We start from the raw sequence: 17,436 nt of genomic DNA, 5'->3' as shown, positions 1-17,436 counted from the left end.
ACCCCTCGGCCCAACAGATGTTTGCTGTTGGGCTGCTGGGGTGGGATCAAACTCTACTTTGGAGCTGATCCAGCAGAGAAGCTGCCTGCCTGCAGCCTCTTCCCTAGCCCCACTTCCCCTCCCAGCTCCAGTGTTGTCTGCTGGAAGGGCGGGGGAAGGAGCTGTGGATTGGAGTTTGCCCAGCCTGAGCTGAAGGGGGAGGACACTGGGGGGAAACGGGGGTGGGGTGGGATGGGGTGGGAGATACTCCAATCAACCCACCCTTACTCCAGTGTAGGCTGGGCAAACTACAGCCTGCAGCTCCTTCCCCCTCCCTTCTCCTCCTTCCTTTCCTGCAGACAGCATCAGGGGCAGGGCTGGGCAGCATCAGCCCAACCCTGATCATGCACAGGGATTGACGGAAGTTCCCTACAGTGCTCCACTTTGGAGCACTGTCATCTATTCCTCATTAGATGAGGGTTAGTTTGTTGTGCGATTGGCCACTTTTAAAGCACTCTGCAGCTATGCACATGTGTCACTGAGGAAGGAAAATGCTTCCATGAAATCAAATAGGGTGCTTATCTCCCACTTAAGACCATTTGGATCCAGAAACAAGATATTTCTTATGTGTGCTCAGAGCAGTATAGAATACACCAGCTATTGTGTGCACCTCCTGGACCTACTATGAGCTTTGCTGGCTACAGAAACAGAATTAAATTATCGAATACAGGGTGCTGGTAATGGTGATGAGGGGAGGAAGGGTGGTAACATGCTTTTACCTCCAGAAATAAAAGCAATTACTGTACATTTTGAAAATAATTTTGCCATTTGTCCTCCTGTTTGCTCTTTTGAGCTTCATCTAGTAGAACAAGGGAGTTTCTAAAGCTGCAAAGAAAATTACAGCTGGGTCATGCCCAGAGGAGAATAAACAGATGCTGGCAGTGCCCAGCCAAGGCATAATTTGTTCTGTTATTTTAAAAAACATGTTGGCTCTTGTTGTTCCTCCTTCATCTCTCATCAGGGGTCTTTGTATATCTCTTAGAGAAAAATGTTTCCATTGTTGCTGTAGCAGCTGAAGACTACACAGTGGGAAAGATCCCAAGAAGGATTCATCACTTTAATAAATCTTTAGCACATTTATACTGTAAAGCCTTCTGTACTTCTTGGGATGCTTTTAATGATGAACCTGAAGCTGAACAAAACATGTTTTTCACATTCACACCCATATAATCAGTATTGGCTCACAGGATGAATTCTGCAGAAGTGAAATTCAGTCATGTACACTTAATTTGTATCACTTTCTTTTCATTGATGCAGGGGTGGAATTTGGTTTACTGAATTCTTTCCCATTCTGCCTCCATCTTCAGAATCCAGAGCAATTTCATAACTTCTTCATGTCCCAGTTCAGTGCCTCAATCTGTAAAAGAACTAAAAATACATACTGCACTGATGGGGGGAGAGGGGGGGAAGAGGTCAGGGGTGAAGCTTAGTTTACCAAAGTACAGCTAAACATGATTTTCCATTGATAAATACACTGAAAATCCAGGTATTTCTTAGCTGATGAAGTTTCTAGACTATTTGCCTCCAAAATGTTTCTCTCCTTTAATGAACATGATCTGATAACTCTCCACCATTTAATCAAAATATTTTAAGCTCTTACCTTGGCTTGCAGGTGAGCCCGTTTCCTTTATATTTTGCCAGCAACCCAACCTGAGTTATTTCTCAGAGAAAGAGAGGGAGGAGCATTTTTGCTATTCAGACATCAGGTTGATGAATATAAGTTCAGGAGATCAGGATTAGATAGGAATGTTTCTTTTATGGTAGAACATACTAGTAATTAAACTTAAATACCAAAGGAGAATAGCAGTTGGTAAAATATTAGCTTATTCATCTTTTGTAATATCACTGACATTTGAAGGAAAATACAACATTGCTTCAGATGCACTTCCCATGGCAAAATTAAAGTTGATTTCCTTGGCTAGGTTCATTCCAACTTGCAGTAATGACTTAGTTGGAAAGCTACAGGATAATCAAATGGCAGAATAAAAAAATAGAAGTGCCTTCATATGACAGAGAAAAATAAGTTGTACAAAAGGACATGCTGAGAGGGCAGCAGGCAAGCAGCCTGAGCAATTATCTTCAACATCACTGTAGGATCAAATCTGCCTGGAAGAGCTGCTGGGCAATACTTTTTCTGTGAATGACATTTTTTTTTAGCTTTTCCATACGGTATACCTCCTGGGTTCATTATGACTACTGCCTTTGAAACTATTCTAAAGCTTCACTGCATATAAAAACTATTTAGATACAAAATACACCCAGGAACACCTTTTTTTTTTACCACCAAACAAAACAAAGCATGATAGATTTGAAAAAATATGTGCATTCTTTTACCTGTTGTTTGCTCTACTAAGGATGTAAGCAAAATCAGAAAAATCAGGTTTTATACAGCTAGGCTTCTTGTGATCCACTTATTCATAAGCACATTTGTCATGTTTGCAAATAAAACCCATCATTATTCATGGAGAAGCAATCAGAGGCAGAATTGTTTAGAATAGCATTGTCTGGATACTTCCACAAAGCACTGAGTTATAGTATGCTGTTGACAGCCCTCTTCTTCCAGACTGCCATGACAGGGAGCATTATGTCAGCCTGCAGATTCCCAGGAGCTATTCTTTCTATTAAACAATGGCAACTGAAAATGACAACATGTACTGGCCTGCAGGAATGCAATCTTGTTATCCTGCAATAACTCAGAAAATACCTTTCTACCTCGCAATGACAATTGTTTAATCTCTTAGGGCTTAAAATATGGAGAGCAGAAAATGAATAACCAGAGAATAGAATGAAGATATTCATGACACACATTTAGCTGCTTAGAATGCATTCTTTCTAACCTTTGTTTAAGTAGAGGTGGTTTCTTCTCTTTGTCATGTGTCCCCTTTGGTTTACCATCTTGGATCAACCTTAAGTTTTATATTGATAGTAGGTATATGTCTACCAGTTGATGGACCAGAAAAGATTTGATTAATAGAACTCCCATTCAGTGGTTTCCTTCATTATGTGCAAACATCCTCCTCAAGATTATAGCTGAAATGAGAATGAGAATACTTGTGGTCCTGGTAGGCATTAAGAGAGCTTTATTTAGCTGAATCATTAAGTGCTGTGTTCAGCTTGCTTCCAAAGACTGTCACTTTTCATATAGCAAGTTTGGAATAAGGTTTTCCTACATAGCTAAAAGCTGGATCATCTTTGACTTAAATGGTTGATGATCTGTGCTACCACAGCATTCTTGATTCACAATTTTTTCTAGAGCTCCAAGCCTAATTCTCAGATTGCTGACAAACTTTTTTTTTCAGCAATAAATTGTATATAGAAATCTCCCCAGAACCATCCAAAAAAATTGGTCATGTAATAGAAAACTGGCATTAAAAGCTCGCCACCATGCATTCAAAGTGACAGTGCTGCTTTTAAGACCCCTTAATTGTTGACTGGGTAAGTATAAAATAAAATCTCAATGTGTTTATTTCACTTTCTAGATACATAAGATAGAAGAGCTCACACATGATGAAAAGACAACTATTAGCAATCATCTATAAAGTTAACTAGTAAATGAGGCAAAAAGACTAAACCAAAGCAGGTTTCACATCATAATGCTACTTCTCTGAAGCTCAGTTCTTCCAAAGATCTCATCCCTTTCAAAAAGGTCCTGCAGAAAATCTTGTTTTTGATTGTGTGATTAAAAGGGATGCCGCCTAACATTTCCCTTTTAAGGGAGTGCTCCCTCAAGTTTCCAAGCACCTGTTGGGGCTTCAGCTGTTATAGCCCACAGAATAGATGCATTGCCAAATGAAAGTTGCACAGGTATCTTAATTTTGCTATTTCCTAATTATTTAGTACTTGATTTTGAAACCTGCTTAATATTCTTTAAATATAACATTTGGTGTACATGGTAAATATGTCCAATTTTAGTGTAACAAGGAGGCAGGGGAAGGTAGAAAACCTGGGGCTAGGAAAAGCAGCAAGTAGTTAGGCAGATGACCTGAGCCAAGGATTAAATAAACCAAGTGGTTAACAAGGCAATTAACTGCATCTGGTTCCTGGGTGCAGGAGATCTGGTCACATGGATGGAAGAAGGCTGGCCTTGGGCATAAACCCAGTCTTTGATTATGCAAGGGGCAATCTGCCTCTGCAAGTGGTGGGGAGATGAGTTTCCAGGAGAGAAGGGCTGCTGAAGGCAGGCAGGCAACCCAGGGGAGCTGGGGTGAGATAGCTCTAAAGGAGGGTATGGCCTGGGGACAACATGAGTCTTGAGTGAACAAGACTTTTCTTTGTTTTAGAGCAGCTTGCTTGCATTTCTGTTCCACTTTGAATTTGAGAGCAGAGGGCTGTTGTGGCTTCAGGGGAGGAGGTAGCTATGGGTTGGGGGGTATCTGGGTAGATGAGATGCTTTGGTTAAATCTATATCTTTTATTAGAACAACTAAATAGTTGGAAAACATTTTCTTCGCAAGCTTTTGGGGTTTAAAAACCCTCATCAGGCTGAAGAAGCATCTGCACGTGGTGTGTGCTCTTCCTGGATGGAATGAATAGTAAAGAAGCCAGAGGCTGGTATGCATGTAAGAAAGCCAGTCAGTAAAGATGTAAATTGAGGACTTAGTGGGTGAGAGACAGGCTGGGGGAGGGGGAAGACAAGGGGGATGAATGTAGCAGGTAAATAATGGAGAGGTACCTGGGGAGTCAGATGTTAGCAGGTTATAGTGTGTTATAAATCCAATGTCTATATATAGTCTATGGCTTTTATATCCAGGATGTTGACCAAGTGAAGTTCATAGGCTCATCTGTGAAAAGTATTGTGTGAGTTCCCTTTGAGGATTAAAACTGAGAGAATGGCGAGAGAGTGTGCTTTTGTGTCTTTTGTAAGACAGGTGCCCCCACCAGTAATTGGGTATTCTTATCTTTAACAGATTTCTGGTGTGTATTCATTCTGGTGCGCAGTTGTTGTTTGGTCTCTCCTACATATCTTTAATTGGGACGCTTGATGTGTTGGACATGAGAGAGCATTTCTGGACATGCAGCTGTAAGATCCAGGAATGCTGGTGGTTCTGTTGTAGGGTTTAGTAGTGCCTGGATGGCATTCCCCACTATATGCACCAGAAGATAGCCCTAAGCCAGAGGAGCTGAGGCTGGTGGGGTGAAATGGGAGCCCTAGGACGGGCTGCTGCCAAGTTGAGACTTATGCTTGGGAGCTGAGGTCTTAGACAGTGGGCTGAGGCCTTGGCCAGAGAGAAAGGAGAAAAATGATGTGATAGCTGTAGCCATGGCAGGTGCTTGGAAGTTTGAGGGAGCACTTAAAGGGGAAGTGCTCAACGGTAGAGCACAGGCCCCAGGTGGATCTAGCTGGGAACAAATTGGTGAAGCTACTCTGACCCTAGGGACCACCTCTCCAACAAACCAAGTTAACATCGAAGTTGTGGCAAGCAAGAAACTGGAGGTGAGGTGGGGGTTTCAAACAAGGTGGGTTTGGACCACAGGGGGAGCACCAGGTGCCAGGGTGGCAGACCCCTAAAGGTGCAACAGTTAGCAATGATTCTTACAGCCAGATGTTTTCAAAGTAGGTAACAAAACATTGAAAAATGGCATTTCTAATAGACAGTTCTTAAATAGCACTAAGCAACTTTGCCCTTCTGTCAATATTTATTCTTTGGGTTAGTCCTGGAGTACACAGCATAATTAAAAGTTGCCTAATACACTGACTATGAAAAATCTTATAATTGGCCAGCTTAGCACCAGAATAGTGCTACTTTATGCTGTTGTACTAGAGCCCAGAGTTTGACACTCAGTCACGCTCTGTCCCATTTATAAAATGGTAACTTAAGGTTCCAAAAGAAGATAGTTCTCCTTGGCCAGAAGAATGTAGTGAGAAACCCTGGAGGATGGTGGAGTGCAGATGTTTATATGCAATTATAAATACTGCCAAAATTGGGTTGCTTGAGATGGAAAGTGTTTCTCATACTTACTCTTTCCTACTACTTGTACAGTCAACTAGTAACATAGAATAGAAAAAAGATTTCTTACTGAAGTAGTGGGGGGAAAAAGCAGGGAAAAATATTAAAAAAACAGGGATTCTATATTGTATTTTTGGTGAACTTATGCATGTTTGAGGCCCAGGTCTTTTGTATTTAGGAAAAAAGAAAATTGGGAGAAAATGCTAATAATTTTGATTTACTTATAAGCATCAAGATGACCATACAAAATCACTTACAGTGTAAACAAGATAGTCAAAGAGTGTAACTCCTCATAGCAGCAGGTGCCTTGTGTCTTTTTAAAGAATACTTTTGTGACTTGGCGAATAATAAAACTAACAAATATGAATAGTAATAGAAAGACAGCTGCAAGATAACTCTACATCCCAAAACTGCTTATCTGAGCTCTGGGGTTTAAAATACCAAGTACAGAAACCATCCAGAATTTTTTGTGTGTGTGTGTGTGTGTGTGTGTGTGCGTGTGTGTGCATAACGTTACCCAAAAGCATGATATTACTGGTAACTCATAAGCAATGACTGATTCTGCAAAGAAGGAATTAGACTAGAGCAGTAGGCATATTCTCATAATCCATCCAAGTATTAAACAAGTACAGGCTTGTTGTTTTTTAAAAAACACACGAAAACAGTATTTTAAACTGGGAGTGGGCATCTTTTAAAAACAAAATCCATCCACTCTCCTTACTTATAGAATCATAGAAAAGTAGGACTGGAAGGGACCTCAGAAGGTCATCTAGTCCAACTCCCTGCTGAGGCAGGATCACTTCTTTTTTTTCCATCTTCCTGTAACTCTAATACATTATTTATTAAAGAATGTATGCATCTGCTGTATATTTATTTTACCGTAAACACCTATGAACTTTTGTGTACAGATTTCCCTTGCTTTATGCTGTACATATGTTCCTGGAAAACAGCACATAACTCAAATTTGCATAAATAGAACCCACTTTACAATGTAACAAATAGGTATATGTTCCAAGACCTCAACTGTACTGAGGTCTTTTGGCTGTGCCTGCATCTCTCTGGGTGGGGGGAGCTGTGCAAGAAGTCCCCCATGGCTGCCCCACCCAGCTCCAGCCTCTCTGCACTTAGAAAAAAAATCCCTGCTGCAGTAGGGGCTGTGGGGATTCTGGACACTCATGGCAGAACCTCTCTGATCGCCCCATCCCTGATGGTCGCCTTGTCTGGTTTTAGCAGTCTGAGAATTAAAGAAAAAAAAAAGGTGGGGGGTGAATATTATTATAAGGGGGATGGCAACTACAGAAACACATGTCGCAGGCAATGAGCGAGGAACACAGATCCACACAGGAGACTATATTTTGGTGCATGTCACTCCCTCTATGCACCACATAAAGCAGCTGACTGGGGTTTCCACCATGCCAATTGCATAAGTGAATTTACCTTGATATAATGAATTTTTGGTATAAAAAGGGTCATCACACAAGAGCAATTTCCCACGTACAGAACCCACATAAAGTGAGAGAAGCCTGTGTGTATGTATATTTAAAAGTTGAGGAAGGCTGACGTGGAAGGAAGCAGCTCTACTGGGCAGTATTCATCCAGAATTAAAGAAATGGAGCACTCAAAAAAAATATAAGCTTGCATGTTTGTTACTCTCTATTTAACTTTTTCTGACAAAGGAAAAATCAACAGTATAAGACCCAATTTAGAGTGTCTCTTACACACACAATCCACTAAATCAGTGGGTCTCAATCTTTTTTTTTTTTGTACCAGGGCCTATTTGTAAACATCAGTAGGCAGTCCCAGCCCACTGCCCCTCACCCCCAGGCCCGTGTGTGGGCATTGGGGGGCCCCAAGCAGCTCCTCACAGGCTGGAACTCTGCCAGCCTATAAGGGAAAAGTTATGGCATTTTTCTTGTTTAAAGGAGAATCCATTTTAAAAGTTTGTTTGCGATCCTTTCGTATATTCTTGTGACCCACGTTTGGGTCACAAGCCACAGGCTGATAAAAGGTGTGCTATATGAGAAACTGCTGGAGAATTAGTCTGACACATTTAACTTCTGTTATTAGTTCAGTGATAGTTGCATTTATGTTTTCTGAGAGCATATTGTGACTTGAATCTGCATATGTTGAATTTGTTTTCTAGTTTCATGTATTTTTGTGTGATGTCTAAGGTGAAGGAAGTGAGGTGTCACTTATTCCCCAAGACACAAACCGACTATTGTATTTGAAACTTAAAGAATGTATCTTTGTAGCTTTTAGAGTAACCATTTTTAGTTTTTCTTTTCTTCCTTAAAGGCTCTTTGTTATGGCATCTTTTTTTTTTTCTTTCTAGACTAATAGGCATGTTTCTCTTTGAGTCCATTTTGCCTCCAAATGGCTAGAGGTTATTCAAAAGAGACTCAGACCTCCTCCTTTCACTGCCGAGGGAAAGAAGCCAGGGATAGCGGTGAGGCCCAGAATTTAGAATCCACTGGGCCACTGACCTTTGGTCTCAAGAAAGAATGAGAGAGAAATTGTTCCCAATTACTACTCTGGATTGACACCTTGTTAGCTGCATTTATCCTTTATAAGAGAAAAAAGTTTTCACTTGAAAGTAATATTAGTATAATGCTTTCCTTTTAATTAGTGAAAAAGTGTTTTTTTGACTTTGAATATTTCTTATTCTAGCCTCAATACATCTGTCATTACTTCCTAATGGTTTGAACAACAAAATGACATTGAAATCTTCCCCAGCAATGTGGACAACATTTCAATAACATTTGTTCATTAGCCCCAATGAAGTTACCTGGGTCTTTGACTAGCTCCTGATGGAGACAAAGGTATAACCCAGACCTCACCTTTGTTGACAGCAATATAGAAGTTATGTGCAAAAAATATATGCTGGAACCCATTCCCCCCCAACACAGCACAGACCAGTTACTATCAGTGTCACAACAGCCATTGCTCCAAATATGGTACCAACATGTAGACACTTCAATTTTCAGAAAATCCTCTCCAGTCTTCTTTCTTAAGACCTTGACAAAAACAATGACACATCAAACCATAACCACATCGCATAACTATAATCTCTTTGTGAAGGCACTGTGCAAAATCTCCAAAAGATGTATACATTGACAATGCAGATGCCTGCAGCTGAATATAAAAGATACCAGCAAATGTTTCAAAGATGTCCTTTCTCAGAAGACACTAAGGGTGCTGAAAGATATGGAAAAACCAAACCAAACTGTGCTTTACTGGAAGCAGCAACTTGTTTCTTTGACCCAGCTCTGTAGTGTCTATAGAGATTGGGTGCTTCAGTGGGGCTTCTTATCTAATAGCTGATTCAATCAGCTATTAGATAAAAACACCAAAAAGTCCCCACTAAAGTGCCCAGTTCATACAGGCATTGGGAAAGGTGGGTGCAACTAACACGATAACTCTTTTGGGCTTGTGCTGTGCCTGACACAGGAGTGCACTGGATTTAAAATAAAGCATGGGGGTGTTTTTTTGTGTCCCCCCCCCACTCCCCTCCCATGTCTGCAAGCAGCCTATTGCAGTACGGCCACCCATAACTAACAAGCTCCAAGAACAAACGCAACAGAAATGGAAAGAATTGATCAAAGGAATAGATATGACCCACACTAGCAGGAAAGCATGGTTAACCATTTGCAAGCCAAATAAGGACCCCAAAAAATACAGAAATATCATCAACATCACAAGTAACCGAGTAGCTCACCAGCTTCTACTTAATGGTAAAGCTTTGAAGAAACAGCTTAATATATGGATTAGATGGCAAACTGATCTGGAGGAAAATCAGTTTAGCACGCTATACACAATGGATGAACTTGACGCTGGAATAAATCACTTTGGCAAAGGATGGCAAAGCAGCTGGACTCAATGACATTTGCATGGAGAAGATCAAGCACTTCAGTCGTGCAGCCAAGTTATGGGTATTACCCCTTTTTAACAATAGCTTATCAGCACTTGGAATACCTAAACTATGATGACAAGCCCATATATATATATATATATTAGCTCTCTTAAAGACAGAGAAAGATGCCTTTGCCCAGAGAACTTTAGGTCAGTGTCAGCTCTGTGCCATCTTTATAAGCTCTACGAGCACCCTATTCACAATCACCTTTCATCTCATATTCAACAACATCTACCAGAAAAAGCCAGATTTAGACCAGGCAAGGTCTGCACTGGCCAAATACTCAACATAACCCACCATACAGAAGATGGATTTGAGATAGGGATGATAACAGGGGCTGTGTTTGTGTAGGCCTATTGGTGGCAGATGACAGTCATCCACAGAAAGCTGCTTGGCTAAGTCTATGGTATGGTGCATGACTACCACCGAGTGAAGCTCATCTGATCTCTTTTGGAGAATAGACAATTTACGTAGAACTGTGCAAGAAACAGGGCCACTGAGCTTCCAATACAGCCTCCCACAGGATAATGTGCTAGCAGTGCTCTTTTTAACATATATAATAGTGACCCACCGATACAGAGTAATATGAGGAGCTTTATATATGCTGATGATCTATGAATCACATTACAAGAGAAGGACTTCACCATTGTCAAGAACAGGCTAGCATGTGCACCAAGCACCCTCTCAGATTACTACAGTAAGAACATACCTAGTGCAAGAGTCAGCATGGGTCTTCTGTGGGGCTTCTTCCTCCCCTTTACTCCACCTCTTTACATTCAGGGTGCTAGTTGATGCTGGGTAAGCGTATCCAGTTGCTGTGTGGCTGCCTTGCCAGTAGGTGGAAAATGAAGTTGCCAAGCTGTCTGCAGTTGGTGTGGTTCTAGCCTTCATTACTAGATCCATTCATCAGTTTTGAGGTCCATTGGGCATGGCTCGCATAAGGGGGAAAATAAATCAATAATAACTGAAATGGCTGGGCCACAGGCTCTTCTCTGGCCCTGTGAGTGTTCTGGCTGCCTTCAGGCAGGGTCAGTCTCAGAGGCTGCCCTGTGCTGCATCAGCCCATATGGGCCTGCCAGTCTCTGGGGTGTCACAAACTGTGGCTTAGCCCCTAGTGGTATCTGATCACTTTGCATCATACAGTGATCCAGTGTCAGTTCAGAGGGTTTCGGAGTTCTAGGTCTTGGGTTCCTGATCTCCTGCCTCCAGGTTAAAATGCGGTGAGTCCCCTCACCCGTCTGTGCATTCCCCCAACCCTGCAGTCGCTGTATCCTTATGTGGGAGTTTCCAGATTGGCCTGGGCTGGTCAGGTTTCTTGTTCACCCCAACATGGCTGCCAGCTGCTGGCAGGTGGTAGGAGCCCCTAAGGGACCCTCCACAGCTGTTGCTTCTGCCCCTCAGGTGGTGCTCTGTGCATCGGTTGCTGGCTCCCTCTTGGGGCTGCCACCCAAACCCACGTGGGACTGAGCTTCTGGTCCCTGCCCTGATCCAGGTGTGGAGCCCAGGAAATGTCTGCCACATGCCAGCTGCCTGTCTGGAAGCACATCAGTGCCTGCTCTGGGAGTGCAGGCTCGTTGTATGCTGTGCTCCCAGTCAGGGATGTGCTGTCTGTGGTGTGTGCTGGCTGCCTGTATCCCAGTGAAATATGCAGCTCAGTGTGGTGCCTGCTACACAGCCGTCATGAAAAAACACTGAAGCATAGCCTGTACTTAATGGTATTACACCACCTGGTAACAGAAGAAAGGTAGTGAGCCAAAAAGAAGGATCAAGGCAGATGGAAGACCCCAGGCATCCACTTCATGATTCACAGAAGTAACTAAATGACTTAAAGCATGAAATAATTTTGAGACCAGTGTTGCACTATTGGACACAACAGCTGACAGGGCACAACAAGTTATGGAAGAAAAGATTATGCACAATCAGGTGCTCTGAAATGGACCTTGAAACTCAGGAGGACCTTCAAAGAGGGACTGATCTAGACTGGCCAACATGGCGATGCCTGAATCATCTGCAGATACAAACTGGAAAATCAAAAACAAACGTGATCAAATGGGGCTACTCTAATGGCACAAATATAGGTGTGTGTGTTGAAGTGCAGACTATGGAGCACTTACTTGTTTGCAGAATCCCTGATGAGACTTGCATGAAGGCGGACCTGGCTGCAGCAACAGAAAGAGCCACTGCTTGTGCATGATTTGGAAAAGACATGTAGTTTAGGACAAGGACATAAGAAGAAAAAGTTTTATCCCTTCCAAATGAGTCATACATATTACATAGCAGCATTGATCCAGCAGGGGCCAAGTTTCAAAAGCATGTATTTCATCTTTAGTCTTTGACAGTTTTATGCAACAGTGAATCCATTTGAAAGTATGCATAGTATGCATAGTTGCAGCAGACGAAAGAATGTGCCATGCATTGATTATTCTGAACTGAGTATGATTACTCTATATTAAGGAATTGCAACACTGAAGTCACATGTTTTTTGATTAGGTGCATAGACAGTGTTAGTCCCCGACTCCATGCGGTGCCCAATGACTAGGGAGACGACAGTCCAATTACCCGTGGATCCTGTTACTCATTAACCAGAGCAGAGCAGGGAGCAAACACGAGCGCACATTGCTCGCAACAGCTTTATTCAGAATGGAGATGGCTTCGGACTAGCTCCCACACTAATGGAATATGGGGAGCCTTCCCGAACAATAGATTCTTTCTACATTTATACACTTTGGTTTATACTCATTAACATTCACTCCACCTCCGTCCCACCTTCTGTTCCACCCATTTCTCCTCCCATCTCAAGCTCTGCTTCTGTTTACTGTTTGCTTCATTAGCTTGGAATCGCCTATGCATTTCATTCATTAACATGCCTTTTTGCTATGAGCGCATGTCTACGGCCATGAACCCTCTTCTTTTGGTCAACGGGTGGACTCTGGAGGTTTCTTTACCAATCACCATCTACCCTTTTTCATATGCTCATCTTGGTTACATGTTATCTTCTACATTCCAATCAGTTTTTCTGTCCCAAGTTGTGCCATCCCCACCCTTTTTTTGGGCCCTTGTATCTTATCTTGGTCCTCGCTGTAGCTGGTTCACAGCACACAGACTTAATTGCTGCTTTTTTCCAGAAAAAATGGTTAACACAATAATAATGGTTACCTAATAGAGACAAATCTTATATATATAAAATGTATTTCACAACAATCCTATTTCATGGTTAAAACTACTTGCCTAAGCATCTGTAAGGTTATTTTAATACACCATTTTGCCTTGTGACCAGCAGCCTTGTTGGGACACAGATTAAAGCCTTATATCAGCTGCAAATTCACTGTTCCCCAACAGTCCGATTGATTGTCACCCTGACGGACATTAGTTATTTATGCTATTGAGTTGGGCATGACTATGAGAATGATGGCTGTGTGTTTAATTCTCTCCACTGTATGCTTATGGCTTCAGGTCAAGAAATGTAGTGATAAGTGATTTATTGGATGTAAATTTACTGTGCTTGAAGATGAAAGGGAAGCTATGATGTATAAACCTTGAAAATTACCAATAAGAGCGTCTCTCTCATAGTCTGCACACGATGGCATTTGAGGTACCATTAAGTTTTTTTTTCTAGACAAAAGTATCTTTAATCATTTCACATCTGAGAGATCAAAACTATGATGAGCACATGAGTTGTTATTGTCAAGAAAGGAGGATAGTGGGGTATATTGGTGTTACAGTGCAGACAGTTAAGTCAAGCATGGGGGATATGCAGATGACTATGTAGACTGCTGCATGATAAGTATATTTTAGCACATCATTTTCAATACTGTCAATGTGTGAGCCTGTCTGTTACCACTTTGCCATTACTGAGGCATCCTTTAGCTTGTTTGCTTTTATGCTGAGGGCTGGCATTGCTGCTCACATCAGAACTCTATTGCTCCCTATTTATGACTGAGAGCTTAAAACAGTTACCCGGTAAGTTGAATTTGCTTCATTTCACTATTTATTGTACATGAAGTGTTTTGTTGGGCAGGAATGCTTCTGCTGCTCACACTCCAATTCACGGTATATGAGCTATGTTAGCATTTGTGCATTGTCCAACTTATCAAAACCATATTAGCTTTCTGCATGTAGGATACTACCTCTCTGTCAATGTTGGTACGATCATTCAAAACACTTCCTACATAAGTGAATTTATGAATGGAAGTTGAGTTCCAACAAAATATTGAAGGGGGTGTTATACTCTCATCAGTGACTGACACAACTTAATGATTCCATGAAGCTAATGTCCAAAGCTGGTTGCAGAGGCACCCAATAGTCTAACAGCAGCTGGAGACTTTCTCTAGAATGGACCATTTGCATACAGTTATTAGTGTACTGGAGTTCCTGTAGAGTCCATTTGGCCACCTTAATTGCAAATTTCAGTCTAGAAAGGTTAAACAAACCTTCTGCTCTGTGGAAGTGAATCTGAGTACTCGCATTAAGGTCACAGATTATCTTATTTAGCACCGCTGCTTAGAACAGCACAAACTGGATTGGCCCTAAAACACATCCTTGTTTGACAATATGTCACAGGTAAAAGGTCTGGTAGGATGCCTTGCAACTCTGAGTAGGAAAAGCCTATTGATTTAATTTTCCCAGTGTGCTTGAACACAAAAACTAAAATGTGGTGGTGGGTGGGCATGTGTCCCTATCATTGCCACCTCAAAAGTCAGGTTTCACACAGGGCAATACAGGTCACTAGAGGACTGAGCCTGACTTTGTTAATCAGAAAGCTTGGGGTAAATAGTGGCAGACAAGGTTTGTTGGGTAGATGTGATATCTTTTGCTAGACAAGTTAAATAGTTAGAAAAATTGTTCTTTGCAAGCTTTTGGGCACAAAATGCAGGTCTGTGAAAATACAAATGCATGGTAGTGAGGATCTGAGGGAATGGGAAACAATAGGTGTGAGACAGAAGGAGGGGAGAGGGAATGTTGAACTGGTGGTAGCAGTTGTGCTGGTTGTGCTTAGCATTCTGGTAAGCAGTTCTTGTTTGGTTTTTCCAACATATTTTCCATCAGGGCATTTAGTGTACTGCATAAAATACATCACATTTCTGGAGGTGCAGGTGTAAGATCCAGATTTGGTGCTGTTTCTGCTGCAGGGTGTAGTTATTGTGGGAATGGTGGAGATGTGTTGACAGGTTTTATATTTTTTGTCCTGGTATGGTCTGGATCCAGTTGGTGTGCTGTGGGCCATAGGAAGTTTGCTTCTGGTGATGAGGTTGGCAAGGTTTAGTGCTTGTTTAAAGGCTAGGATGGGTAGTTATGGAAAGATCTCTTAAAGAATTGGGTTGTCTTCTAGTATAGGTTGTAATGGTTTGAGGATTTTCTGTATAGGTTCCAGGGAAGGATGGTATGTCGTAACTAATGGTGTGCTATTCATGGGGATTTTCTTTTTGTACTGCAGCAGTTCTTCATGTAGTATCTGGGTGGGTCTTTCAAAAGTACATCCATCTCTGTGGAGGAGTGTCCTTGTTGGGTGAAAGACCTTTTGAGATGTGTGAGGTAATGATCATGGGTATTTTCCTTAGTGCAGATTTGGTGGTATTGGATGATTTGGCTGTATATTACAGCTTTCTTTTTGTGTTTAGGGTGACTGCTCATTCTGTGTATGTATGCTGCTCCATGGGTTTCTTGTATATGGTGGTTTGTATTTTACCATTCTGGATATTGACCATAGTGTCTAAAAAGGAAATGTTTGTGCTAGAGCGTTCAAGAGAGAGTCTGGTGGGATGGGTCATAATTATTGAATTTGTGATGGAAATCAATCAGAGACTGCAGGTTTTTGGTCTAAATTATGAAGATATCATCTATATATCTTACATATAGCATGGGTTTGATGGTGCAGTTCTTGAGGAATTCTTCTTCCAGGTGGGCCATGAAAAGGTTGGCATATTGTGGGGCCATTTTGGTGCCTATAGCTGTGCCTATGTTCTGGAGGAAGTGTTAGTTATTGAAACTGAAGTTTTTGTGTGTGAAGATGAAGTGTATATGTTTGGTAATATCTTTAGGTCTGTACTCTGAGTTGTAATCTCGCCCTTGTAGATATGTAAGGCAGACTTGGATACCATCCTGTTGTGAGATGGTGGTAAATAAACTGGTAATATCCATGGTGGCTCGGAGGGTGTTGCTGGGAAGGTGGTCTCTGTTTTTCAGTTTTTGTAGAAAGTCTGTTGCGTCTCGGACAAAACTTCATCTTTGGGTGACCAGAGGTTTTAGGATGGATTTGATGAAACCTGATATTTTCTCAGTGAGGGCTGTATGGTTGGATATTGTACGTTTGCCTGGGTTTCCTTGTTTGTGGATTTTAGGGATTATGTTAAAAGTCCCTGGATTGGGTAGTGGGGGTGGGGTGGAGATCATGCTTTGTAGGTTTTCTTGTAGTTCAAATGGAAATGATGTAATGGTGATTTTGATTTTTGAAATGATGGGAGCCCAAGAAGGTACCCACCTTACCTTCGGGCACAAAGCGAGACGATCCCCATGCGGGGTAAAAGAGGTAAAGGGGCCAGGAGGCTTCCCTGGCTGACCGCAGAAATCCAGGACGGCCTAAGGGCCAAAAGGGGAGCACACAAAAAGTGGAAACAGGGAGAGATCACCGAAGACGAATATACCTCCTCTGCTCGTGCTTGTAGGGAGGCAGTTAGACGGGCCAAAGCTACCATGGAGCTGAGGATGGCATCCCAAGTAAAGGACAACAAGAAATTGTTTTTTAGATAAATAGGGAGTAAAAGGAAGGCCCAGGGAGGAATAGGACCCCTGCTAAATGGGCAGATACAATTGGTGACAGACAGGGGGGACAAGGCTGAACTCCTCAACGAGTTCTTTGCCTCAGTGTTCCTAAGCGAGGGGCACGACAAGTCTCTCACTGGGGTTGTAGAGAGGCAGCAGCAAGGCACCAGACTTCCATGCGTAGACCCTGAGATGGTGCAGAGTCACTTGGAAGAACTGGATGCCTTTAAGTACCTGGATGCCTGTAAGGCGGCAGGCCGGGAGGAGCTCCATCCGAGGGTGCTGAAGGCACTGGCCGACATCATTGCAGAGCCACTGGTGGGAATATTTGAATGCTCATGGTGCACAGGCAAAGTCCCGGAGGACTGGAAAAGGGCCAATGTGGTCCCCATTTTCAAGAAGGGGAGGAAGGAGGACCTGGGCAACTATAGGCCAGTCAGTCTCACCTCCATCCTTGGCAAAGTCTTTGAAAAAATTATCAAGGCCCACATTTGCAAGAGCCCGGCAGGACAAATTATGCTGAGGGGAAACCAGCACGGGTTCGTGGCAGGCAGATCGTGCCTGACCAATCTAGTCTCTTTTTATGACCAGGTTACGAAACGCCTGGACACAGGAGGAGGGGTGGATGTCGTATACTTAGACTTCAGGAAGGCCTTCGATACGGTATCCCACCCCATACTGGTGAACAAGTTAAGAGGCTGTGACTTGGATGACTACACAGTCCGGTGGGTGGAGAATTGGCTGGAGGGTCGCACCCAGAGAGTCATGGTGGATGGGTCGG

At 42.4% G+C, this 17,436-nt stretch overlaps 1 long non-coding RNA gene across 1 annotated transcript; it reads right to left on the bottom strand.

Annotated features, from left to right (window-relative positions):
- Positions 1 to 1,276: 1,276 nt before the first annotated feature.
- On the bottom strand, positions 1,277 to 3,704 carry LOC102388706. Its single transcript, XR_324678.3, has 3 exons — positions 3,627 to 3,704; positions 2,877 to 3,069; positions 1,277 to 1,407 (listed from the first exon to the last, which is right to left on the bottom strand). It is a non-coding gene; the product is annotated as an uncharacterized LOC102388706 (long non-coding RNA).
- Between the last annotated feature and the right edge of the window lie 13,732 nt (positions 3,705 to 17,436).

The sequence above is a fragment of the Alligator sinensis genome, unplaced genomic scaffold (genome assembly GCF_000455745.1).
Source record: "Alligator sinensis unplaced genomic scaffold, ASM45574v1 scaffold412_1, whole genome shotgun sequence".
NCBI lineage: Eukaryota > Metazoa > Chordata > Crocodylia > Alligatoridae > Alligator > Alligator sinensis.
The sequence above is the reverse complement of the archived record's forward strand: the minus strand, read 5'-3'. Positions and strand labels throughout refer to the sequence as shown.